We start from the raw sequence: 27,153 nt of genomic DNA on the forward strand, positions 1-27,153 counted from the left end.
TTGGAAACTGCGTTGCAGCCATATAACATCACTAAGTTAGTTCGTTCAGATCTGGCGAATCTTCCTGATCGAATGGCTGGGTCACTAATGCAGAACTAATCCCATTCTTGAAGCCGGGCCAATAAAAAAAGACAGTCGAAACTCTGAGGTTCAGCCGTCTGAACAATGCTTCGTGGTAGCAGAGAAACATTTCCCTCGCCGAGTCCTGTTCACTCAATTCTCAAATAATCAGCACTGCAGATGATGAACAGGTGGCTGCGGCGGTGAAAGGACTTTAAAGTGTGGGTTGCAGTGTGCGGCGGCGGGGACGATGACGATATATACACCCCGGAGCTCTCCTTGAAGTAGGGCTGTCCACAAATTACATACCTGTTATCAGTCATTAAGAATATTGATGTCGTCTTCCGAAGCTACATCACCTCTGGAGCCCAATGTATTCAATAACTAGCCATAGTGGCGGCAGAGCACGATTGGAAATGAAGCATAATACTCATCTTGACAATGTTGGTATGTGGGAAAACCGTCAGCCTCTGCCAAACATCGACTGTTTAAAATCGCCAAGCTCAGTGACAGAAACTCTTGTCCACACGCATGTTATACTAATAAGACGTCGCTTTCTGATTGAGGCATTGGCAAAGTGAAGGTGTAGGATTATTCAGCGAGTAAAATAGCGAGACAAGTCGCTGAACAGAAATTGAAATCATACTTGAATTGTTTTTGTTTAAAGTGAACGACACACCATTCCCATTGTGCGTGACAATATAATTCACAATTTCTGACATTACTCTTTCATCAATTGACTCCTTCATGTGCATATTGCGCTGTACAATCGACCATGATCCGGACACTTCCGTACAACGTCCCGATTTTCTTCCTCTCTCACTTTTCAAGAGCGTTCGGTAATTCCGTTATGTTTCGTATGTCATTCCAAAAGGCATTTCGATAATATTGTTAATTTTGGTTTGATTTAATTGATTATTTTCACATGTATTAGTATTCAGTGAAACATATAGTACCTTGTGCGCTAAAAAGACAAAGCATACGTTCATAGAGAGGGAAACGAGACAGCGCAGAATGCAGTGTTACAGTCATAGCTAGGGTGTAGAGAAAGGTCAACTTAATGCAAGGTAGATCCAATCAAAAGTCTGTTGACAGCAGGGAAGAAGCTGGTTTTCTGACGGTTGGTATGTGAACTGATACTTTTCTATTTTTTTTCCCGATGGATGAAGGTGAAAGAGAATTTATCCGGAGTGTGTGGGCTCCCTCATTATGCCTGGTGCTCTGCTGAGGCGGCGGGTAGTGTAGACACAGTCAATGGATGGGAGGCTCGTTTGCATGATGTATTGAGCTACATTCACGACCTTTTGCAATGTCTTACGAGATTGGGCAGAGCGGGAGCAATATCAAGCAGTGAGACAACCACAAATAATGCTTTCTATGGTGCATGTATAAAGGTTGCTGAGAGGCATAGCTCATCCGCGGCTCATCCGCAACCATGACCTCAGACATGTCGTCCACGTACCAGCCTTCGACCCATCCAAGCTAGAACGCGTTCTGGAAATCCACCGACCGGCGAAGTGAAACTACAGCCCGACCCAGAACACCCGTCAGTGCAGACCCATCTACCTCAAGAAAAGCAACAAATCCCCCATCCACACACCGACCAGAGAGGCGGCAGATAGTGGATCCAATTATTATAGTATTCCAAAATTCTCTGGACAAAGGAAAGGTTCCAATGGACTGGAAAATGCTAATGTAACGCCCTTATTCAAAAAGGAGGGAGGCAAAATGTGGGAAATTGCAGACCAGTTAATTTAACATCTGTTGTTGGGAAAGTGGTGGAATCAATTGTCAAGGAAGCAGTATCGGGACATTTGGAAAGTCGAAACACTATCCATCGGAGTCAGCATGGTTTGATGGAGGCAAATAATGTTTAACTAATTTGCTAGAGTTCTTTGAGGATGTAACAAGCAAAGAGGAAAATGGGGATCCTGCAGATGTAATATATCTGGACTTATGGAAGGAGTATGATAAGGAGCTGGACAAAATATTAATTCACAAGGTTAGATCACATGGATTAGGGGTAAGTCATTCGCGTGGGTAGGTGACCGGCTGATGGAAAGAAGACAGAAAGTTGGGAGAAATGTTTATTTTTTTCTGTATGGCAAGAAGTAACTAGTAGGGTGCCACAGGGTTTGGTTCTTCGCCCCCAGCTTTTTACAATCTATATTAATAACTTGTATACAAGCATAGAAGGCTCTATAGCCACATCTGCAGATGACACAAAATTAGTTGGGGCAGTAAATTGCAATGAGGAAAGAATAAACTTACAAATCGATATAGCTAGATTAGGAGAGTGGGCCAAGATGTGGCAGATGGAACTTGCCGCAGATAAATGTGAGATAATGCATTTTGGTCATAAAAAGGGGACGGCGACTTATGATCTAAATGGGAAGAATGTTTGGGGTGTTTTTGTGCAGAAGGATATGGGTCTCCTCGTGCATGCATAAAAATAAATCTCGCATGCAGGTACAGCAGGAAATAAAGAAAACAAATTGATTTCCTTTGGCTATAAATTTCTTCATGGGCGAGTTTGCCTAGGCTAGCATTCAGTTACTAAATGTAGAATCCAGAATTAGACCCTCCATAGTTTGATTTGATTCATTATTGTCACATGTACTAGTATACAGTGAAAAATATTGCTTCTTGCATGCTATACAGGCAAAGCATAACATTCATAGAGAAGGAAAGGAGAGACTGCGGAATGCAGTGTTACAGTTATAGCAATGGTGCAGAGATAGATCAACTGAATTCGAGGTGGGTCCATTCATAAGTCTGAAGGCAGCAGGGAACAAGATGTTCTTGTCGGTTGGTACCTGTCCTCACACGTTTGTATATTTTTTTCGACGGAAGAAGGTGGAAGAGATTATGGGGTTCATTCTCCCTTCGCAAAGGACATTTTTTCTGGCGGGTCGGGCTGGGAGATGCCCGAGCCGGCCATTTTGCATGTTCCCCGCTCGCATGTCCCAACCGGGGAAAAATGGCGCCGCCGGGAACCCGCAGAAAACCGGCGGGCCACTGAGTTACCTGACTTTACATACCTGAACATGCAATTATAGGGATCCACACGGCAATCTCCGTCCTCATTCGCGTCTCCCACCTTTTTGGCGTGATGTAAGTTCAGCGCGAATCACAATAGGCAGTTAAAAGTCTCAACCTGGCGTGGCAGCAGTGAACTGGCGTGAGGAAGGAAGTGCTGAGAGCGAGATGCGGGGAATGTCGCAGTCAAGCCCCGGAGATGCACGGTGGCCTTCCTCCTGCAACCTTCAGGTGCTGGCCCATCGACCAGTGATAACGGGGGTGGGTTGTGGGGGGGGGGGGTGGGGGGAGGGGCTAGGGGGGGCAGGCTTCGGGGGGGAGGGGGGCTTGAAATTCCTCACAGCTCTCTGGGTGATGTTCTGTCAGGGAGTCCCGCTTATGACCCCCCCCCCTACCGCCCCCCCCCAAACCGCCACTCTGCGGGCAGCGGGGTAGCGCAGTGAGGGAGGCAGCCTCGAGGGCCCCGGCTCACCACGCCAGCCCCCACGCCCCCCTGTCCCCCGACCCCGGGCAGCGCTGTGGTGCAGTGTGGGAGGCAGCCTCGAGAGTTCCCACCCACACTCCCCCACTTTGCATTGGCATTGTCTCGCCGCGATGTGTGCTCAGGGACTCGACTGAGTGCTGGTATTCAGGAGTGGGGGAGGAATGTGCCATGTGCTAACTAAGGCCTACCAGATGAAGCAGCTGCTGCTCAGGCCGGGGTGCAGAGGCTCAGACACGGACTGCGTGGAATCTGCTGTCACTGGCACACATCTGGTGATGATTAGCCGTCTGTCCCTGCCCAACGCCATTGACGTGCAACACATGTCTGTAACAGATGCTGCAGTTGCACACATAGCAATGGCTCCAGGGTGTGCATTGCCCCCGGCTGCACACTGATCTGCATAATCGGTGCCAGCATTTGTCATGATGGAAACCTCACGCAACCCTAATTGGGGCACGCATGTTACCATTGAGTGTGTGGGGTTTCCAGCTACTCAAGTGGGGGCACAAGTGAGGGATTGGGATGGCGCTGGGTCTATGCAGCCAATGAGAATAATCCGCATTCTATGCTCGATCTAAACCCCACTGTGCAGATGCATCTCTGTTTGCTAGATCTGGAGCTGGCCATATTGGCGGCAGTAGGGGTGGAGGAGGAGTTGGTGACTCAGGAGGTGGCGGCCGTGGAGAGAGCATCGCAGGAGCAGGCACCAACAGACCCTCAGGTAGTATGGCAGGGGGCTGCCGCTGAGGGCAGGGATGTGGGTAGGCAGCCTCCAAAGAAAGTGCACAGAAGGCAGAGGTTGCAGTTGGCAAGCAGGTACAGGCCCCACAATTCCTTCGACGCCCTCTCAGGTGAGATGTGCCATCACTGGCTGTGACTGTCCAAGAATACGGTGCGACACATTTCTGAGGTGTTCTCACACCTACACCTCGGGGGAGGGGCGGCCACCCGATCCCTGTGGACGAGAAGGTGATGGCTGCCATTAATTTCTTCGCCTCAGGATAATTCCAGGCATCCTTGGGCGACCTAGCTGGGCTCCCAGCCCCATGCACAGATGTGTGTGGCAGGTCACAGATGCCCTGTACGCCCGGGCAGCGCGGTTCATTAATTTCGATGTGGGCCATGCATGGCAGTAGGCCCAGACCCTCGGCTTTGCATCCATCGCTGGGATTCTGAATATGCAGGGTGCAGTGGATGGGACACACATCGCCCTGTGGCTCCCCGATACAGGACCAAGCAATTTTTGAACAGGAAGGGGTTCCACTCCCTGAATGTCAAAATTGTCTGCGACCATCAAATGAACATGCAGGTGGATGCACGCCACCCAGGTAGTATCCATCACAGATTTGTGCTGCAGAAGTCAGACATCCTTGGGTTCTTTGAAGACCAGCCCAGGCTCCAGGGGTGGCTACTGAGTAACAAGGGTTACCTGCTAGGCTCATGGCTGATGACGCCTGTGTGGAGGCCCGAGATGGAGGCAGAGACCCGGTACAGTGAGGCCCTTGCAGCCACCCGGTCCGTCACTGAGAAGCGCATCGGCCTGCTGAAGATGACGGTCCGCTGCTTGGACCACTTTTTGGGCCTCTGCAGCACGACCCTGTGCATGCTTCACGCATCATTATCGTTTGCTACGCTCTTCACAACATCGCCCAGCAGCGGGGAGACCAGCTGGAGCAGGAGGAGAAGGAGGAGGTTGAGCGGCAAAGGGGCGGGATGGACATCCCACCATATGAAGAGCCAGATGAACCAGGGCGGGCGGTGATGACAGGTGTCTGGCAGTGAAGATCAGCCAAGGACGCCTTGATTTCAGCCCGCTTCACGGATCTGGTGCTCTGCAGTGAGGGGAGTGCAGCCAACACTGATCCACCACACCACAGGAGCAAGTGCAGCAGCTATTCCCCCTCCAAACAGAACCAGGCCCTCAAATCACCACATTACCCTTCCCCTGCTTTTGTCATCCCACCACTATATTCCCCGGAACAGCTGACCGTATTGATGTGCCTGGGCTGGCAACGTTTGCAAATCTTGGTTGAAGGCTGGAGGGTGACTCGCTGTTGTGCACATTGGGATCCTGCCCCTGATGCAACTCAAATTTGACTCCTTCCTGTACTACAAATGCACACGGCGACCCTGGTTCACCCCAGCTATAATGGTTGGGACACATGTTTTTTTGGCCAAGGGAGGGGGGTCACTTGCATCAAGTATTTAGTGGATGTTGGGGAATGTAGGGCAGGCAGTTGAACACATTAGCTGAGTCTCCATGGCTCAAAAGACAGCAACTCTATGTTTGAGAGTCAGGAATACTGAGCTGTGAGGGAGGGGGACGGGGCCAGGGGTGGGAGTTGGGGGACGGGGGGGGGGTGTGGTTTGCGGCTCGGGGTAGCGAATCAGAGACATATTACTCAACGATTCATATGCAATTCGCAGGTTATTGTGTTCTTAACATTAATGATTACCGAACCCTGACTAATGCTGACCTTCACCCGTGCCCTCCACTGAACTAAAGCTTTCCAACGTTCCGCTGTCTATTGCTTCTTCTCGGTGCTACCGCAGGACGCACATCGGAGGTGAAGGTGTCCAGATTTGACGTACGCCCCGTTGCCTGTGATGTCCTTGGCGGACGTCCCCTGGGTGGCCGGGACCTGGAAGGACCCGGCTGACTTGGGAATGACACTGTTTCGGTGCTACCCTGTTCATCTCTCTGGCCAGGAGATGCCCCGGTGTGAGAAAGGGGGGAGTCTGAATGTTTTGGGACGTCTGGGATCACCTGGGTAGAAGAGACCGGCATGGGCTCAAGAAATTCCTCCTCCCTTGGGGTGCCCAGAGGCCCCGGGGACACTCCAAGGGATGTCAGGGTATCTGGACAGAGCTCCAGAAGTTCTGGCGTCTCCAAACTCTGCCAGTCCTGGAGGCTTCGGTGTGTCTGCCCCATGATGCCATAGCACTTACCGCAACGCACCAGAGCCCCTCCTCTCAAGCATTCTGTGAGTGAACTAGGCTCTGGAGCGCCTCGGTACTGCCCCTCTAAGCCTGTGCTAAGTTGTGGAGGATCACAGTCACGGATCACAGTCACAGTGTAACCCTAAACACGTTAAAGAAGCCATCCCCTACGGACAAGCCCTCCGAATACACAGGATCTGCTCGGATGAGGAGGATCGCAACAGACACCTGCAGACGCTGAAAGACGCCCTCATTAGAACAGGATATGGTGCTCGATTCATCGATCAACAGTTCCGACACGCCACAGCGAAACATCGCACCGACCTCCTCAGAAGACAAACATGGGACACGGTGGACAGAGTACCCTTCGTCGTCCAGTACATCCCTGGAGCGGAGAAGCTACGGCATCTCCTCCGAAGCCTTCAACATGTCATTGATGAAGACGAACATCTCGCCAAGGCCAGCCCCACACCCCCACTTCTTGCCTTCAAACAACCGCGCAACCTCAAACAGACCATTGTCCACAGCAAACTACCCAGCTTTCAGGAGAACAGTGACCACGACACCACACAACACTGCCAGAGCAATCTCTGCAAGACGTGCCGGATCATCGACACGGATGCCATCATCTTACGCGAGAACACCATCTACCAGGTACACGGTACCTCCTCTTGCAACTCGGCCAACGTTGTCTACATGATACGCTGCAGGAAAGGATGTCCCGAGGCATGGTACTTTGGCGAAACCATGCAGACGCTATGACAACGGATGAATGAACACCGCTCGACAATCACCAGGCAAGACTGTTCTCTTCCTGAATGGGGGGCCCTTCAGCAGTCACGGGCATTAAGCCTCTGATCTTCAGGTAAGCGTTCTCCAAGGCGGCCTTCACGACACTGACAACGCAGAGTCGCTGAGCAGAAACTGATAGCCAAGTTCCGCACATATGAGGACGGCCTAAACCGGGATGTTGGATTTATGTCACATTATCAGTAACCCCCATAGCTTGCCTCCTGGACTTGCAGGCTGTCCTGTCTGGAGACAATAACCTGTGCTAAATGCTCCCTCCACCCATATTGTCTGTATCTTTAAGACCTGGCTGGTTGTAGGGATTCGCATTCTAATCAGTACTCTGTAACTTGATTTTTGTGTCTCTGTGCCCTGTTGGAGCGCACATTTCCACTCCATCTGACGAAGGAAGCGCGCTCCGAAAGCTAATGGTATTTGCTACCAAATAAACTTGTTGGACTTTAACCTGGTGTTATTAAAACTCTTACTGTGTTCACCCCAGTCCAAAAGCCGGCATCTCCACATCGTGTTTTCAGAATGACAGTGAGAGTCCCAACCAGATCTCGTAGTTTCTCTCACATGCCCCAGACGCCCATGGTCAAGGTGCCTCTTGCATATTGGAAACACACTCGCCCGTGGCACGTAGTGTCTCCAGAATGGGCTTGGACCCTGTCACCCATGACGACAGAACCCTGAACTAGACATTCCACTGCGGTCGTCACCCTTGCATTTTTGGCCTGGGTCTCACGCTTTTCCGGCACCACCTACTGCATCAGCGCTCTGTTTGACTCCACTACACAGCCTTGCAGTCACAGCATGGTTGCTGTCAGCCCTTGCACAACTCCTCGGGTTTCCTTATGCATCTTCACCAGCCTTGGGAGGAACAAACGCAGAGGCCCAGCAGCTGGCTTGGAGACAGCTGAATCCGGGCCTCTGGCAGACCTCCGTGTGCCTGAGCCCTCGGATGTGCCCGCTTCCACCCGATGTGCATCAAAATCCGTGATATGCTCATCAGGTCGTAACGCAGAAGCCTCAACGTTAAAGATACGCACCATGGTGATTTTCTCTGCGTTGATGGGTTGTGTGGTACATGCTGGTGACGCTTCATTGGTGCTGCCCTCGGAGGATTCCTCAGTGCCTCCCTCCAAGATGTGATCCAAACGGTCGTGGGCAGTTTGCTCCAGAGCAGCGGATGCGCCGGCAGCATCCGAAGGGCATGGGCCGGGTTCCTCTGGGTCGAGGGCTATAAAAAAGAACGCAGATTCGGGGGAGGGAGCCAATGCATTCAATGCAGCATCGCACTTACTGAGAGGAGGAGTTCGGGTGCGGATGTGCTTCTGCTCACTTGCATGCTGAACGCCGATCTGGCTGTCGGTGACTATTCGGTATTGCCCATCATCCCCTGCCTACTCAATGGCACGCTCTTCCATGATGGTTAGCTGCCGCAGGTCAGGCACACCACCACTAGTCTGCGTCATTTCCTGTGCATTGTGGATGTTCTTTTCCTGTGGAACATAAGGTGGATAGCAAGCATTAACATATTGCAGTGCCTGGTGAGCAAGGCGTGCGTGTGTCCCGGTGTTGTGGTGACAGTTTCGGGGAAAACGGTCACCAATGAAGGGTGAATGGAAGGGGTTAAAATCTGTTCCTGGAGGAAGGGTCAGTTGTTGCATGCCCTTCAGATGTCTAAGCAGTGATGGAGACCTGTGCCAAGCATGTGCGGGGTTCCAAGTGGGATGGTTACTTACCCTTGCTGCTCGCGGAAAGTCGTACTTTTTTTGCAACACTGCCTGCCAGAGGACGGTGTTATGCTCCTGGCATTCACTGTGTCTGCCACCTCTTCCCGCAATTCCGTGGCAGTTGCACTCCTTGCGTTAGGGCCCTGGCCGGGTAGGAGCCAATCATGCCTCTCCCCCACGGCATCGAGTAGGTTCTCCTGGGTTGGACTAAAATATGGGAGCAGCTTTCCGTGCAGACATCTTAGTGGCGTGGCTGGCTGTGCGTCCATTTCTGCAGCCTCTATACAGCTCTGGTGTATTAGGGGAGTGTGTGTGCAGGGTGTGTGATCTGTTGGCATCAAATGGTTGTGAGAGATTTTGAAGGCTGCATTCATTTCAGTGTCATACATCCCTCAGGGTGCTGATTGGCTGCAATTCAATAGGCTGCTATGTCCGGGAAGGGGGGGGGGGGGTGGTGGGGGTGGGGGGGGGTGAAGGGGGGGCGGGGGGGGGGGGGAGTTGGGGGGGGGGGCTGCGGCAATACTCAGGGCTCCGAAACTATTAGCTGCTGTGCCCAGTGGGGTGCAATGCTCAAGGATCCCACTCAAGAGAGGGAATGATCACAAGCTGGGGTTACGCTTGTCAACACAACACTAGTTGTCTGCAGGCAGCAGTGAGGACAGTATGTTCAAGGGATGGGGCGATTGGGTACCCGCATTCTCTGGATCCATGGAGGCATGAGGTGAGCGGGCAGACAGAGAACATAGAACATAGAACAGTCCAGCACAGTACAGGCCCTTCGGCCCTCGATGTGTGCAGAGCTTTGTCCGAAACCAAGATCAAGCTATCCCACTCCCTGTCATTCATTTTAAAAAGGAAATAGACAGAAGGCGGATAACTACAGGCCGGTTAGCTTAATTTCTGTAGTTGGGAAAATGCTGGAATCCATCATTAAAGAAGAAGTAGCAGGCCATCTGGATAAGAATGGTTCGATTAAGTAGATGCAGCATGGGTTCATGGAGGGAAAGTCGTGCTTGATGAATGTGTTGGATTTTTATGAAGATGTGACTCGTGTGGTTGATGGAGGGGAACCGATGGATGCGGTGCTTTTGGATTTCCACATGATGTATATTAAGGTGCCTCACAAAAGGTTGCTGAAGAAGATTGGGTCACACGGAGTTGGGGGTAGGGTGTTAGCGTGAATTGGGGATTGGCTATCCGACAGGAATCAGAGAGTCAGAATAAATGGGTGCTTTTCTGGTTGGCAGATGGTAACTAGTGGCGTGCCACAGGGATCGGTACTGGTGCCTCAACTATTTACCATTTATATCGACGATCTGGAGGAGGGGGGTAACAAAATTTGCAGATGACACAAAGATAAGTGGACAAGTGAATCGTGTGGAGGACGTAGAAGGTCTGCAGAGAGATTTGGACAGGCTGAGTTAGTGGCCGAGCATCTGGCAGATGGAGTATAAAGTTGACAAATGCGAGGTGACTCACTTTGGAGGAAATAACAGCAAATTGGATTACTTTCGAAATGGAAAAAAATTACAACATGCTACTGTGCAAAGGGGCCTGGGGTTCCTTGTGCATGAGGAGCAAAAACCCAGTCTGCAGCTGCAACAGGTGATCAAGAAGGCAAATGGGATGTTGGCCCATATCGCAAGGGGGATAGAATATAAAAGCAGAGATGTCTTGCTGCATCTGTGCACGGCATTGCTGAGGCCGCAGCTGGAATACTGTGTGCAGTATTGGTCCCCTTATTTGCGGAAGGATGTATTGGCTTTGGAGGGAGTGCAGAGAAGGTTCACCAGGTTGATACCAGAGATGAGGAGTGTTGATTATGAGGAGAGACTGAGCAGATTGGGTTTGTACTCGTTGGAATTTAGAAGGCAGAGTGGGGATCTTATAGAGACCTATAAGATAATGAAGCGGCTGGATAAGGCAGAGGTGGATAGATTCTTTCCACTTAGAAAGGAAGCTCGAACGAGAGGGCACAACCTCAAAATAATGGGGGGGGGGGGGCGTCAGTCTAGGACAGAGTTGAGGAGTTACTTCTTCTCTCAGAGTGTGGGGAATCTCTGAAATTCTCTGCCCACTGAAGTGGTGGAGGCTACCTCGTTGAATATGTTTAAATCACGGATAGGTGGATTCCTGATCGGTAAGGGAATTAGGGGTTATAGGGATCAGGCGGGTAAGTGGAACTGATCCACTTCAGATCAGCCATGATCTTATTGAATGGTGGGGCAGGCTCGAGGAGCTAGATGGCCTACTCCTGCTCCTATTTCTCATGTTCTTATGTTCTATTCTGGTGTGCTCCATCTGCCTATCCAATAATCGCTTGAAAGTTCCTAAAGTGGCTGACTCCACTATCACAGGCAGCCGATTCCACATACCAACCACTCTGCGAGTAAAGAACTTACCTCGGAAATCCTTCCTATATCTCCCACCATGAACCTTATAGTTATGCCCCGCAGTAACAGCTGCATTCACCCGAGAAAATAGTCTCTGAACGTCCACTCTGTCTATCCCCTTATCATCTTATAAACCTCTACTAAGTCGCCCCTCATCCTCCTCCGCTCCAAGGAGAAAAGCCCCAGCTCCCTCAACCTTTCCTCATAAGACCTACACTCCAAATCAGGCAGCACCCTGGTAAATTTCCTCTGCACTCTCTCCAGCGCTTCCACATCCTTCTTTTAGTGAGGTGACCAGAACTGCACACAAAATTTCTAATGTGTTCTTACCAATTTCCTGTACAGTTGCAGCACAACCCCACGGCTCTTAAACTCAAATCTCCCTGTTAATAAATGCTAACACACGATAGGCCTTCTTCACGGCTCTATCCACTTGAGTGGCAACGTGCAGAGATCTGTGGATATGAACCTCAAGATCTCTCTTGTCCTCCACATTCCTCAGAACCCTGCCGTTGACCCTGTAATCCGCAATCAAATTTGTCCGACCAACATGAATCACCTCGCACTTATCAGTGTTAAACTCCATCTGCCATTTTTCGGCCCAGCTCTGCATCCTTTCAATGCCTTTTTGCAGCCTACAACAGACCTCCACCTCATCCACTACTCCACCAGTCTTGGTGTCATTAGCAAATTTACTGACCCTCCCTTCAGCGCCCTCCTCCAAGTCATTGATAAAAATCACAAATAGCGGAGGACCTAGCACTGATCCCTGTGGCACCCCGCTGACAACTGGTCTCCAGTCTGAAATATTTCCATCCACCACCACCCTCTGTCTTTTATAAGATAGCCAGTTATTTATCCAATTGGCCAAATTTCCCTCTATCCCACACCTTCTTCCTTTCTTCATGAGCGTACCATGGGGGAACCCCTTATCAAACGCCTTCCTAAAATCCATGTATATGACATCAACTGATCGACCTTCATCTACACACTTAGTTACCTCTTCAAAGAATTCAATCAAATACGTGAGACAAGACTTACCCTTCACTAATCTGTGCTGACTATCACGGATTGATCTGCATCTTTCCAAATGGTCATAAATCCTATCCCTCAGGACCTTTTCCATTAACGTACTGACCACCGAAGTAAGACAAACCGATCTATAATTACCAGGGTCATTCCTATTTCCTTTCTTGAACAGAGGAACGACAGTCGCCGCTCTCCAGTCCTCTGGCACTATCCCCGTGGACAGTGATGACCCAAAGATCAAAGCCAAAGGCTCTGCAATCTTATCCGTTGCCTCCCAAAGAATCCTAGAATGTATCCCCTCAGGCCCAGGGGACCTATCGGCCCTCAGGTTCTTCAGAATTTCCTCTTCACCTTCCCTCAGAACATCTACCTCCTCCAGCCTATCAACCTGTATCCCTCTCTCATCCTCAAAAACATGGTCCATCCCCTTGGTGAACACGGAAGAAAAGTATTCATTCATCGCCTCTCCTATCTCTTCTGACTCCATGCATAAGTTCGCACGACTATCTTTGATCAGCCCTAACCTGACCCTTGTCATTCTTTTATTTCTCACATCAGAGTAAAAAGCCTTGGTGTTTTCCTTGATCCGACCCGCTAAGGACTTCAGGTGCCCCCGACAAGCTCTCCTGAGCCCTTTTTTTTAGCTCATTCCTTGCTACCTTGTAACCCTCAAGCAACCCAACTGAACGTTGTTTTCTCATCCTTACATACGCTTCCTTTTTCCTCTTGAGAAGACATTCAACCTCTTTTGTGAACCACGGTTCCCTCACTCGGCCATTTCCACCCTGCCTGACAGGGACATGCCTACCAAGGGCACGCAGTATTTGTTCCTTGAACAAGCTCCACTTTCTATTTGTGCCTTTCTCTGACAGATTATGTTCCCATCTTATGCTCCCTAATTCTTGCCTCATCGCATCATAATTACCCCTCCCCCAATTATAAACCTTGCCCTGCCGTCAGGTCCTATCGCTAACCATTGCAATAATGAATGACACCGAATTGTGGTCACTATTTCCAAAGTGCTCTCCCATAACGAAATCGAACACTTGGCCCGGTTCATTACCCAGTACCAAGTCCAATTTGGCCCCACCTCTTGTCGGCCTATCCACATATTGTATCAGGAGACCCTCCTGCATACACTGTACAAAAACTGCCCCATCCGAACTATTCGACGTATAAAGGTTCCAATCAATATTTGGAAAGTTCAAGTCACCCATGGCAACTACCCTGTGACCTCCACAACTATCCATAAACTGCTTTGCAATTTATTCCTCCACATCTCTACTACTATTTGGGGGTCTATAGAAAACCCCCAACAACGTGACCGCTCCTGTCTTATTTCTAACTTCAGCCCATATCACCTCAGTCGGCAGATCCCCCTCGAACTGCCTTTCTGCAGTCGTTAAACTATCCTTGATTGACAATGCTACTCCTCCAGACCTGCTACCACCTTCCCTACACTTACTGAAACATCTGTACCACGGAATGTCCAACAACCATTCCTGTCCCTGTTCTAACGATGTCTCTAACATGTCTGTGTGTGTGGGTAGACGAAGAGGGTGTGACAGCGATGAGGCCAGCGATGTCTGCGGGGGGTTGTGGGGGCCAGCGATGTCTATTGGGGGTTTGTGGGGGCCAGAAATGAGGACAGCGATGGCTATGGGGGAGGAGGATGGTTGTGGGGGCCAGCAGTACGGGCAGCGATGTCTTTCGGGAGGTTGTGGGGGCCAACGATGAGGCTAGCGATGTCTGGGGGGTTTGTGTGGGCCAGTGATAAGGCCAGCGGTGTCTGTGGGGGTGTTGTGCTGGCCAGCGATGAGTCAAGCGATATATGTGGGGGTTGAAGTCTATGCATTCTGTGGAGGGATCCCCTGTGGTTGTCCCCCTCCAAAATAGGTATATTGTTTTGGATTCTGTGGAGGGGAATGGCCCTCCAGGGGTAAGTCACGAGGACCAGATCGCCTCCACGGAGACAGGCTCAGGGGTCTGGAAGGGAAAGAAGGGGTTTAGGAGAGCGATAGTTGTGGGGGACGCAATGGTTAGAGGCACGGACGGACAGGCGGTTCTGTGGGAGTGAACGAGGATCCAGGATGGTAGTCTGCCTCCATGGTGCCGGGGTACTGGATGTCTCTGAGAGTGTAGGAAGCATATTTAAAAAGGAAGGTAGTCAAACGGATGTGATTATACACATCAGTGAAACTGATGTAGGTAGGAAGAGCAGGGGGGTCATACGAGAGAAATTCAGGGAGTTGGGTGCTAGGCTAAAAATTAAGGCCTCCAGGGTTGCAATCTCTGGACTGCTCCCGGTGTCTCGTGCAAGTGAGGTTCGGAACAGGGAGATTCTACAGTTGAACGCGTGGCTAAAGGACTGGTGCAAGAGGGAGGGTTTTAAATTCATAGATAACTGGGAAATCTTCAAGTCAGGATGGCAACTGTACAGAAAGGATGGGTTACACCTTAACTGGAAGGGAGCAAATATCCTGGCTGGGAGTTTTGCTAGAGTGTTTCGGTAGGATTTAAACTAATGTGGCAGCGGGGTGGGGAACAAAACAGTTGGTCAATAAATACTGAGGCTGGGGTTGAGCTGGGGGCCAGGGCAAGGCTAGCTAAGAAGAGGAGCACTCTGGAGGAGGATGAACTGAGTGGGCCTGGAGGTCTGCAGTGCATCTGCTTCAATGCGAGGTGCGTAACGGGTAAAACAGACGAACGTAGGACCTCAATGCTTATGCAGAATTTGGATGTGGTTGCGGTGACGGAAACTTGGTTAAAAGAAGGACAGGACCGGCAGCTGAATATTCCGGGGTATAAGTGTTTTAGGCGAGACAGAGGAGAGGCTAAAAACGTGGGGGAGTAGCGATATTGGTTAAGGAGCATATTATCGCGGTGCAGAGGGTAGACAACTTAGAGGGGTCATGTACTGAGCCGCTGTGGGTGGAACTCAGAAACAGGAAGGTGCAGTCACTATGCTGGGGGTGTACTACAGACCACCCCACAGCCCACGGGAAGTGGAAGAAAGGATATGTCAGGAGATTCTGGATAGGTGCAGAAAAAATAGTGTTGTTGTAGTGGGGGACTTTAATTTCCCTGGCACAGACTGGAAAGTGCTTAGAGCTGGGGGTCCGGACGTGGAGGAATTTGTAAAATGCGTACTGGAAGGTTCTTTGGAACAGTATGTAGATAGCCCGACTAGAGTGGGGGCTATACTGGACCAAGATCTGGGAAATGAGCCCGGTCGGGTCGTCAAAGTGTCGGTAGGGGAATATGTGGCAAAGAGTGACCACAACTCTGTTAACTTTAGGATAGTAATGGACAAGGATGAGTGCTGTCCTACGGGCAGGGTGCTAAATTGGGGGAAGGCTAACTATAGCCTGATTAGGCAGGAATTGGTGGATGTTGATTGGGAGGGGATGTTCGAGGGTAGGTCCGCGTCTGGCATGTGGGAGTCGTTTGAGGAACTATTGATAAGGCTGCAGGATAGGCATGTGCCTGCAAAAAGGAAAGATAGGAAAGGTAGGATTCGAGAGCCGTGGATAAGCAGGGAAATTGAGGATCGGATTAAAATGAAAAGGGAGGTATACGTTAAGTGCAGGCAACAGAAAACAGATGGAGCTCTGGAGGAATACAGAGAGAGTAGGAAAGAACACAAACGGGGAGTAAGAAGGGCAAAAAGAGGTCACGAGACGTTCTTGGCAGGCAGGATTAAGGAGAATTCTAAGGCATTCTATTCATACGTTCGGAACAAAAGAGTTGTCAGGGAGAAAATCGGACCTCTCAGGGACAAAGGAGGGGAATTATGCTTAGAACCCAAAGGAATAGGGGAGATCCTAAATGAATACTTTGCATCGGTATTCACGAAGGAGAGGGGCGTGTTAACCGGGAGTGTCTCGGAGGGAGGTGTTGACCCGTTAGAGAAAATCTCCATTACAAGAGAGGAAGTGTTAGGTTTTTTAGGGAACATTAAAACTGACAAAGCCCCAGGGCCTGATGGCATCTATCCTCGACTGCTCAGGGAGACGAGAGATGAAATTGCTGGGCCTCTGACGGAAATCTTTGTCGCTTCTTTGGACACGGGTGAGGTCCCTGAGGATTGGAGGATAGCGAATGTGGTCCCGTTGTTTAAGAAGTGTAGCAGGGATAACCCTGGAAATTATAGGCCTGTGAGCTTGACGTCCGTGGTAGGGAAGTTGTTGGAGAGGATTCTTAGAGACAGGATGTAAGTGCATTTAGAACGGAACAATCTCATTAGTGACAGACAGCATGGTTTTGTAAGAGGGAGGTCGTGCCTTACAAATTTGGTGGAGTTTTTTGAGGAAGTGACAAAAAAGGTTGATGAAGGAAGGGCCGTGGATGTCGTCTATATGGATTTCAGTAATGCATTTGACAAAGTCCCACATGGCAGGTTGTTTAAGTAGGTGAAGGCTCATGGGATACAAAGAGAAGTGGCTCGATGGGTGGAGAACTGGCTTGGCCATAGGAGACAGAGGGTAGTGTTCGAAGGGTCTTTTTGCAGCTGGATGTCTGTGACCAGTGGTGTTCCGCAGGGCTCTTTACTGGGACCTCTGCTATTTGTGATATATATAAATGATTTGGAAGAAGGTGTAACTGGTGTAATCAGCAAGTTTGCGGGTGGCATGAAGGTGGCTGGACTTGCGGATAGCGAAGAGCATTGTCGGGCAATACAGCAGGATATAGATAGGCTGGAACATTGGGCGGAGAGGTGGCAGATGGAGTTTAATCCGGATGAATGCGAAGTGATGCATTTTGGAAGAAATAATGTAGGGAGGAGTTATACAATAAATGGCAGAGTCATCAGGAGTATAGAAACACAGAGGGACCTAGGTGTGCAAGTCCACAAATCCTTGAAGGTGGCAACACAGGTGGAGAAGGTGGTGAAGAAGGCATATGGTATGCTTGCCTTTATAAGATGGGGTATAGAGTATAAAAGCTGTAGTCTGATGATGCAGCTGTATAGAACGCTGGTTAGGCCACATTTGGAGTACTGCGTCCTGTTCTGGTCGCCACACTACTAGAAGGACGTGGAGGCGTTAGAGAGAGTGCAGAGAAGGTTTACCAGGATGTTGCCTGGTATGGAGGGTCTTAGCTATGAGTAGAGATTGGGCAAACTGGGGTTGTTCCCCCTGGAAAGACGGAGAATGAGGGGAGATCTAATAGAGGTATTCAAGATTATAAAGGGGATAGATAGGGTGAACGGTGGGAAGCTTTTTCCCAGATCAGAAGTGTCGTTCACGAGGGGTCACGGGCTCAAGGTGAGAGGGGCGAAGTATAACTCAGACATTTGAGGGATGCTTTTTACACAGAGGGTGGTGGGGGCCTGGAATGCGCTGCCAAGTAGAGTGGTGGAGGCAGGCACGCTGACATCGTTTTAGACTTACCTGGATAGTCACATGAGCAGCCTGGGAATGGAGGGATACAAACAATTGGTCTAGTTGGACCAAGGAGCGGCACAGGCTTGGAGGGCCGAAGGGCCTGTTTCCTGTGCTGTACTGTTCTTTGTTCTTTGTTCTTTAAATGGCAGTGATCTGGATCCTGGGATGTATTGTCAACGATCTCCCAGCGATGTGCGGGTTCCCGCTCATCCCGCCGATTTCTGCCTCTTTGGCGCGAATGGGCCCCGCCCCCCGGGTTTTTACTGATATTCAAGATTGTGACTTTTCCAGTGCAGAGAGTGGGCAGATTCAAGTGTGAAGTTGAACTGAGAAAACAGTCGTGATCGAGAACAGTTTTCGTACCCATTCAGCACTTTTGGGAGAATCGCCTCTTCTGTCCGGGATCTTTATTGTGCCGGCTGTTTTGCCGAAGCAACAGGAAGTGCAGAGGGAGTCAATGGATGGGAGGTTGGTTTGCGTGATGGATTGTGCTATATTCATGACCGTTTTTTTTTATTTTATTGCGGTCCTGGGCAGAACAGGAACCACACCAATCTCTGATACAACCAGAAATAATGCTTTTAATGTTGCATCTTTCCAGATGAGAGTCGTTGCTGAAATGCTAAACTTCCTTAATCTTTTAACAAAGTAGAGGCGTTGCTGTGGTTTCGTAACGATAGTGTCGGCTCTTGTACAATATTCCTAGCTATACCATTTGTCAATTTCCCAAATACGTGAGGGAGAAAAATAGATTGAGAGAGAAAGAGAATGGCAGGGAGGGATAGAGAGGTAGAGAGGAAAAGATGAGGCAACTTAGTATACGAAAACGAATAAAAATCAGTATTTGTAACAATCACATTTTTACGTCAATATGAATATACGAAAACTTGTTAAATTATGATTAACGTGATGACAAAAGCAAAAAAAATCTTAAATTATAATTATCATTGGTATTATTAAAGTATCTGCGATATTCTTCTTGGCAAGGTGGATGAATTGCTGCATTCAAACGTTTCATTGGTATATACTTGAAAAACATACGCTACTCTGCCGTGAAAATGGAATTGTCGTTTGATTAATAATTGAGTCATACTCATGATCATACAGAAACCGCATCGGCCGCATTTAATGGCTTTCCTACAAATTGTACATTCTTTGGACCATTAAAGCATTAATCTTTTTTTGTTAATTTTCTAAAATCGACGCAATATTTGCAAGCGTTGTGTTTCAGTTGACCACACAATATGTGTTTCATAAAATAAATATTCTGATGCAAAGACAGGCGACCCTTCTTTCCCATAACATGGATGGACTGCATCTGAACATCTGCCCATTTCTATATTTTGTGGAAATATAATGTTACCATTCACCGCATGCAAATGTCGTTTTCAATACATCGGGAACAATGTGCTTAAATTGCGTGAATATCTGCTAAGACGCCAACTCCCACAACCCCCACACGTTTGATTGATAACTGAAAATGCACTCAGGATACGAACGAAAGTTATCTTTCTCTTAGCTGCCAAATATCGAGGCCTTCCGTTCCAAATTCAAATAATTTTATATCTTTTTATCTCTCTTCCATCAGTATATTCTTTCCCTAATGTTTCGAAGGTATCCCCATCACAGTTCTTTTCTGTCTTAGATTTTCCAACTAATTGCTCTATTTTTGTGACAGTAATTCAAAAAGTAGCGTCTGACATTGACAAGTAGATACAAACCATCACTTCTGAACTAGTAAATAAAATTGATCTTGGCACACAATTTGACGGCTTCTTGCACTTAATAACGTTCCTCGAAATACATATATCTCGGAGCCTTCATATTTTCTCGCCGCTAAAATTTCACTGAAGCCATCTCAAAGCCATGCTGCGCATCCACACGCCACTGAATCTGAAACAAACTTTCAGTATTTTATCACCAAATGTATGTGGATGATATTTCGGATACATGTTCATGAAATCGCAACGGCAACCGAGCGGTATATGTGCAGCACATATACCATGGTTTCTCTTCAACTAGAAAATGAAAAAGAAATGTCAGTCATCTACGTTGACAAACCTGTTTTATGCTTCCGTCTTCCGATTGTACGATTTTTTTTTGGTGCACCGTCGCAGCTCTTGCTGTTCAAATTGCACGCTGACATGTAACAATTTTTCAGGCGTAAACGTATGCTTGAAACATCGTTGACAAGGAGAGAACACAGTCATCAAAAGTTAAAGGACGTTGATCTAAAATTGACCTGTCTTTGCGTGAACAATAGACGTTCTGAATTATTAAAACAATTCATAAGGCATGCTGGAAAAATCGACTCAACGCGAATTGTTTTGTACATTTACCTTCTTTTGATTCTCTGACCCATTCGCCTGCAATCAGATTGACGGTGTAAATCAGTACCAATGATCATTCAATCAACTCTTATTTCTCCACGGTATCCAGATACGAGTATTGTGAAAAACAAATCACTCGCAAGAATGTTGTGATCGTATTTCGGTGAGATGTAACTTGCGTATCAGCTACAAACTCTGTACCGTTTCCGGATTTGCCATGCCGCGTAGAAGATCGTTGGAAGGCTAAAACTCCCTCTCTCACCTACCCATACCACGAATTGCCCAACAAAAGCCGTTTTTTTTAACCATTGCGTCGGTTTTCTCTAAATCAGGGCCCTTCGTTTAATGACCTACATATTATGTGGAGTACCACTAAATTTTTTTGAAAAGAAAATAGGCCTTATTAACATGGGTCAACCGTACAGAAACAATGCTAGTTGAACAGTAACACCACATTCCCGACCCCACTGTTGAATTTGATTAGTTATATGCTTAAGTCTATTGGGGGGTACAAATCCACCAGGGCAATGTCAACGTGCATTTTTCGTTGGATGAAATGTCACGCTTTTAAACAAAACAAATCCCAGTTCGATTCCCTTTCACAGATAGCCCAGATTAATCTTCTGCTTTTGGCCTGTTTTCCGATGTGTTATCATGTACTCACGTGTGCACCAAATTTCAGTAACCATCTAGTAACGTGCATGCAGAATGGGGATAGCGTCGCCGCTCTTTGATGCTTCCTGCACCCAGCTTACGCCATCATCCAATCAATCTTGTGGAAAATGTTTTGTAATATTAATTCTGCTTTACTGCCTTTGCGAATCAGTTGACCCTTAAAGTGATTGATAACCCGATGATTGTTCCTGACATTTCTAAACTGGTGAACATTATGAACGTTTGCCTGCCTCGACTCATCAATATATGTACATGTATTAATTGCCGTAATGCTTCTGGGTAGTCAGTTATCGGCGCTACTACCATTCTAAACTGTACATCTGTCTTCCTGCTTTTAACTCCATGTGGCATTCCACTGTGCGTTTTGCCATCGAAAATGCATTTAAAACGGTCACTCCTCACGATGGGGATAAGAAAAAATCAACTATGCATTTTATCATTGAAATGCACGTAGAGAGACAATGGAATGGCGATGCAAATTCGAAGCTCCCATCAATGGCTTTGTCATATACAATCTGGGATTGCGCAGACGTAACAAACATGAAAACTTAGGAAATAAAGACGACTGATGACTGTTATTATGTTGCAGGCGTGTATTTGTTTGCAGAAGAACACAGTTAGTGAACAGAAAATGAAGCAGGAGAATAGTCTGGCACACACTTATTCTGATACACAGAGCAGCATATTATCACTCGCACTCGTGTTGAGCAAAGCATTATATTGTGTTGATTTATCTATATATTTACTCACTGTCAGGTTTACATCTCGCAAGTAGCTCTGAAACATGTACAGAAAGTTAAAATAAATATATTAATTGCGATAACGCAGCTACCAGGGAATCATAATTAATGCAACTTCCAAATATTAGAACGACATAATGTGCAGTTATGATAACTTACCTTTCTGACATTGGATCAGCTTTTGCTCTAAAATGAGTCATTAGGACATAGTAAAACACTTAGAAACCGTCGGCGTCTCAGAGAACATCGAGTCCTTTCACCCAATTAATAAGCCGATCATTCAACTACCATTTGCTGTCCATTCTGGGCATACAACATTTCTTTTCATTTAATTGGCGAGATTATCAAAATGTCCTTTTAACTACCCTTAAAAGCTGCAAAATTTAAAATTATATGTCCTCGAGAAGTAAATCACCAACACACTGGAAATTACAATCTGTCAATTCCCTCACCAGATTCTTCGAGACTTTGCCTCAAAAATTTCAGTTCTGAAAGCCAAAGTTCGATAATGCCACTTGAATTATGTTTGCTGGTCCTGAATTGCAACCGATATTTACGATTTCAGTAAACTTCTGTTAAGATTGCTGCCATGAAACTCATGCCTCAATATATGTGTGTGTGTGTGCTTGCCCTTGTGCGATGGGCGCGCGTGGCTGTGTTTGGCCGGTCGAAGTTGCAAATGGGCCCATTGCAAATTATGTATGTTTTTTCAGCTTCCGAACTTTACACTGCAGTTTTGAAAACATGATTCCACTGGTCTATGAATTAATTCCCGAAATGCCGCACAGGGAAGTACTAGCAGACACTGGTTAATACATAACCCCATAACGTGAAAGAAGGAAGGAACTCAGCATGTCTTCCAACGTCTGTAGTGGGAGATAAACGCGGCACCCTGTCACGGGAAATTCGTTGCCGAATCCATGAATTCAGTAATAGAGGGATGAACTACAAAAAAGTGGGATATTTAAGACAATCCCTTCCAAACGTGTAGCTAGGCAAGCCGCACGAGGGCACAGTCATTAGCACAGCTGCCTCATCGCGCTCAGGCCTCCGAGTTCGATTTCCGGATTGGGTCATTGTTTGGGCGGAGTCGGCACATTCTCCGATTCCATGTGTGGGTTTCCTCCAGATTCTCTGATGTCCTCCCACCGTCCGACGGTTGTGAATGTTCGGAGAATTGCCAACGCTAAATGCTCACAAAGTGTACGCAAACAGCCGCACAAGTGTGGCGACTAGGGGATTGTCCCAGCAACTTCTTTTCAGTGCTACTGTCAGCCTCCTTGTGGCACTAATAAATTAATAAAATAAAATATCCAGTCGTGCTCAGCTACATATAGTTATCGTTAAGTAGGGCGTGTGTAAAATGATACTGGGAATGGTTCAAAGGATCCGATTTCTTTCGTAGAACTAGATTAATGTCACACAATTGCGGCTTCTGAGCTCTTTATAGTGGAAGTTGTTGGACGTTTGTAAAATCGTTACATCTTAACATAAAGCTGCCAGGGTACTTTATTTCAGCTCTCCCTTCGGTAGACAACACAGTGAGGTCTTTGGCGGCACATATAACTTATTTTCCAAGAACTTCTTGGAGTATCTGTGGAGGAGCATTTTCACACAGGGAAGATTAAATGGCCCCCAGATCTCTGCTCAGGAGAATGCTGAAATAGGAACAGAAAAATGATGCAGAAAGAAATTGGACTTAAGTCTGAAGGAAATAAACAGGCATGAATGATGTGGTAGATTGGGGGACTGAAAAGAAAGTATTTCGACCGTAATATTGTCCTTTTGGCCCTTGTGATTATGTGGTTGGATTTTGAAACATAAATATTTCTTGTTACCACGCAGTTAGTTAATAAAACGTGAGAAAACATACCTTCATCTTTCTCCAACAATGATTTGGCTAGAGACAATAGCAAATGCACGTTTGGTTTCATTTCAAAAAAATAATGGCAACTTATTTTCATGTCTCAGCGCTTGTCGCTTTCTGCAGAACAAGGTCATTTGAATACAAGCCACAGACCATTTAATGCAAGTAATCATGTATTTATAAAACAGAAAAAAATGTGTTTTAATTACAGGACAGTTCTAAAAATAACTGGTATTTGAACGTATTTAGCTGATTTTTTGCAGTTTGTTTAAGCCTACACTGAAGCAATTGCACTTCTAATGCCATGTCAACTATTGTCAACATGAACCAATATATAAACAAAACGCAGGTCGAATATCTGCATGGATAGAGAATACACTAAATATTTGAATCTGGATAACTGACAGCGCCACTGCTTTGTAATTGTACCGTCAAAATCAGTCCGTATATTAACATGTGTTCCATACTAATTCGATATAAATGCGTTTGATGCAGGAATAAAGTCCGAAACTGGACGTCCTAGATTCACCGAACGTATATTGTTCGAGGTAATTTGATAGGTTTGCTCAAGAATTGCATTTATGTTTAAGTGACATTGGGCTAATAAACGGATCGACCCGAAATGCATTTCAGGATGTCATGGGCAAAATGTACGAAATAATGTTCTGGAGCATATTATACAATGTGTTCGTATTTGGAAACTCAATGTTCAGTTTTTTTTTAAGATAGTACAACAGATTAAGTTAAGAATCTATTGTGCAGCGATTTGTAAGTTGATAGCTGTTTTTTGTTGTTGTAGCAATTATAATAGTGTGCCCAATAGGCGAAGTTCCATTTATTAATAGGCAGATGTGCAACTAACACGGACAGTGGTTCTAACATAGCAAATTTGGTTTAGAATTTGGATATTAGCTAAAAGCCTTCACCGTGACATCGGGTTTAAAAGCACAGAGGTTTTAGGCGTGCTATGGCAGGAAGAGTTACTGTGAAATCAATGTAATGGCAATCGTCATATTCAGGTACATATTCAAATAATTCAAAATGGTCCAAGGGCCTATCTATTCAGTTTGAGTTATGTCTCAGTCGGTTGCAGTCTTGCGCATGTATCATGCTGTTGTGGATCGGAATTCCATGGCATTGCATGGATGCCACAGTCAGAACTACTGTTGCAGTGCAGATTGCTGCAGAAGTAAATTATTTAATTTGCATTTTTTCAGGTGTGCTGTTAATGAAATGCCCCATTGTTCTGATTGGCAGGCTGGAAATGATAACCTAATTCTATATAAACAAGAGAAATAGTCATGTCTCCTGTCCGAGGTAACTCATGGTTCTGAACTAACATATGAAAATAAAACATTTGGAGCATTGCTACCTCGAGAAATTCATTGATTTCATACATGGCTGCGCGATTTTATTACAATTTTCGCAAGAATATGTAGGCCAACAAACATTGGCGTCACAATCAAATTTTGTAATTTATATTCCTATTTTAAAGTGGGTGAATTCATTCAAACAGAACGACTGTTCCTGCAAATTCTGCTGTTCTCTCCTTCTTACCTGACGACTTAAGAAGTTTGTCAATGTCTTTAAAACATAACAAAATATTCATTTTTCGGATTCAATACGATTTGAAATGTACACAGAATGTAACGGATAATGAAGCACTGCCTGTCCCCGAATAAAATCATTTAAATTGATACTTTCTCTGAACACCTCTACCCTCGATGTACTGCAAGATTGTTTTAGATTATGTGACATGGATATTCCATTACTGTAAAATAATATCGGTCAGTACTTTCCAATAAGCCCCCAAGCATACTATGTTTGTCTGCATATCAGTATACTATCTCCGGACTTAGCGCTAGTGAGTTTGTTTAATGTCCCTTCTTCAAATTTATATTCACGTGACAGGTTCAGTTAATTTATGCCATCTCAGGAAATTGATGGAGACACCGTGGTTGGATAAATGCAGACTTTAAACTTACTGCTAAACATTTATCTTATATTTAAATCCGTATCTCCGAAGAGACATTAGAGTGATTTTTCTTTCACTTGAGTCTTTTTTTGGAACAATATACTGACCCCAGAGAAGCTAACGACATCCCATGGCGTTCTATTGTACCAATGGTGAGGAAGAGCAGCAAACCAGAAGGCAGTGCATCACATCTCCATGTAGCAGATAAGCATGCAAACAACGGAAAAATATGAAGGAAATGAATTATAAAGCGTTACACGGAACATCTGGACAAAAACATTATGAACTGTTCTAATTGTGTTTACTTTGGATAGCCGAGGATTTGCTGGGATTTGCCTTTCAATACTTGCCTCTTGCCAACTTGCTTCTGAATAATATTGGCGCTGGTTCAAGTTTCATGATTAGCTTTAGCATGTGGAAACAAAGTGAGTCCTGCGGGAGTATTTCACTGTTGTAGATGACGTATCTATGTTCAGATACTCAGAGGAGGTAATGCCTTCTGGCTGGCCTAGAGGCAAATCTTTTGAAAACACGATTTTGAATAAGGGTTAGAATGTTGTGAATTAATCTGCCGGTGCTAATCAACGTTTACGCTAATTCACTAGCTTAAGCATATCAAATGGTCATCATCGTGTTTTGATTGGGAGAGTATTTTTGTGCCATTCATCTGCTGCATTTCAACAAAAATTAATTGGCGACCAAACACTTCGAGACGCCTGCAGTCATGAAAATCACTATGCATTTGGAAGGTTTGTCTGTGTAACACACCGTAAATCTGCAGCTGCAGACAGAAGCAAGTAAAATAACACTCATCGAAGAAACTTACAACACCTCTATTTATGTATTGGTTGGTTAGTTAAGTGGCTGCTTTTGAAAAGGTTGACGAGTCTGTGCAGAAAAGAGAACAATTTTTCTATCTCATAATCAGTTCAAGAAGGTACTTGTAGAGTGACACAGACAACTTTAGATATCCCATTACATTCAATTTTCAAGAAAACAAGACGGACCTTGTATATTGCAGCTTTGTCTCAGATTAAAATCTTGTGGGCTCAAGGCAAGTTTTACACACGCTCCTTTCTATATTTTAGTAAAGCGATCGTGTATGTGGTGTTTGGATTTTGGCATCTATCTGCTCACTACAATACACCCGTCCCAGTGAATGGGAGAACAGATCAATGAGCACAGGAATTAGGAGGTCCGAAAGTACGTCAGCAGAGTGTCTACAAAGTAACACGATAGTAGCTTACTCATTTACAGACATTTACTAGCACGATTTTTCGTTTTTCTTACCCTCAGCCGTGTCCAGTTGTCTGCTTCCTGTCCAACAAAACACATAGATGCCGTTATAAAAATTGTATGACTGCAATTATATTTCTCAGAAAATACGATTTATCATTTAACTCCTTCTCAATGGTGGGGATGCCTCATGAGATTATTATTTTTTATTATTTCTGGACTGCAAACGACATCAATTACCTTTCAATATATGTTAGATTGGATGTAACATCATTTCCTGCTTTGAATGCCAGCATTCACATCCAAATCTCGAAAAGTAAATAATCAGTGGAATGACGATTTCCGGAGATCGCAAAATAATTTCCATCCCATGTTTTCAAAGAACAAAGAACAAACAACAATACAGCACAGGAACAGGCCCTTCGGCCCTCCAAGCTTGCACCGATCATGTGTTCCTAACAAGGCCATCC

The sequence above is a fragment of the Mustelus asterias genome, chromosome 20 (genome assembly GCF_964213995.1).
Source record: "Mustelus asterias chromosome 20, sMusAst1.hap1.1, whole genome shotgun sequence".
Lineage (NCBI taxonomy): Eukaryota > Metazoa > Chordata > Chondrichthyes > Carcharhiniformes > Triakidae > Mustelus > Mustelus asterias.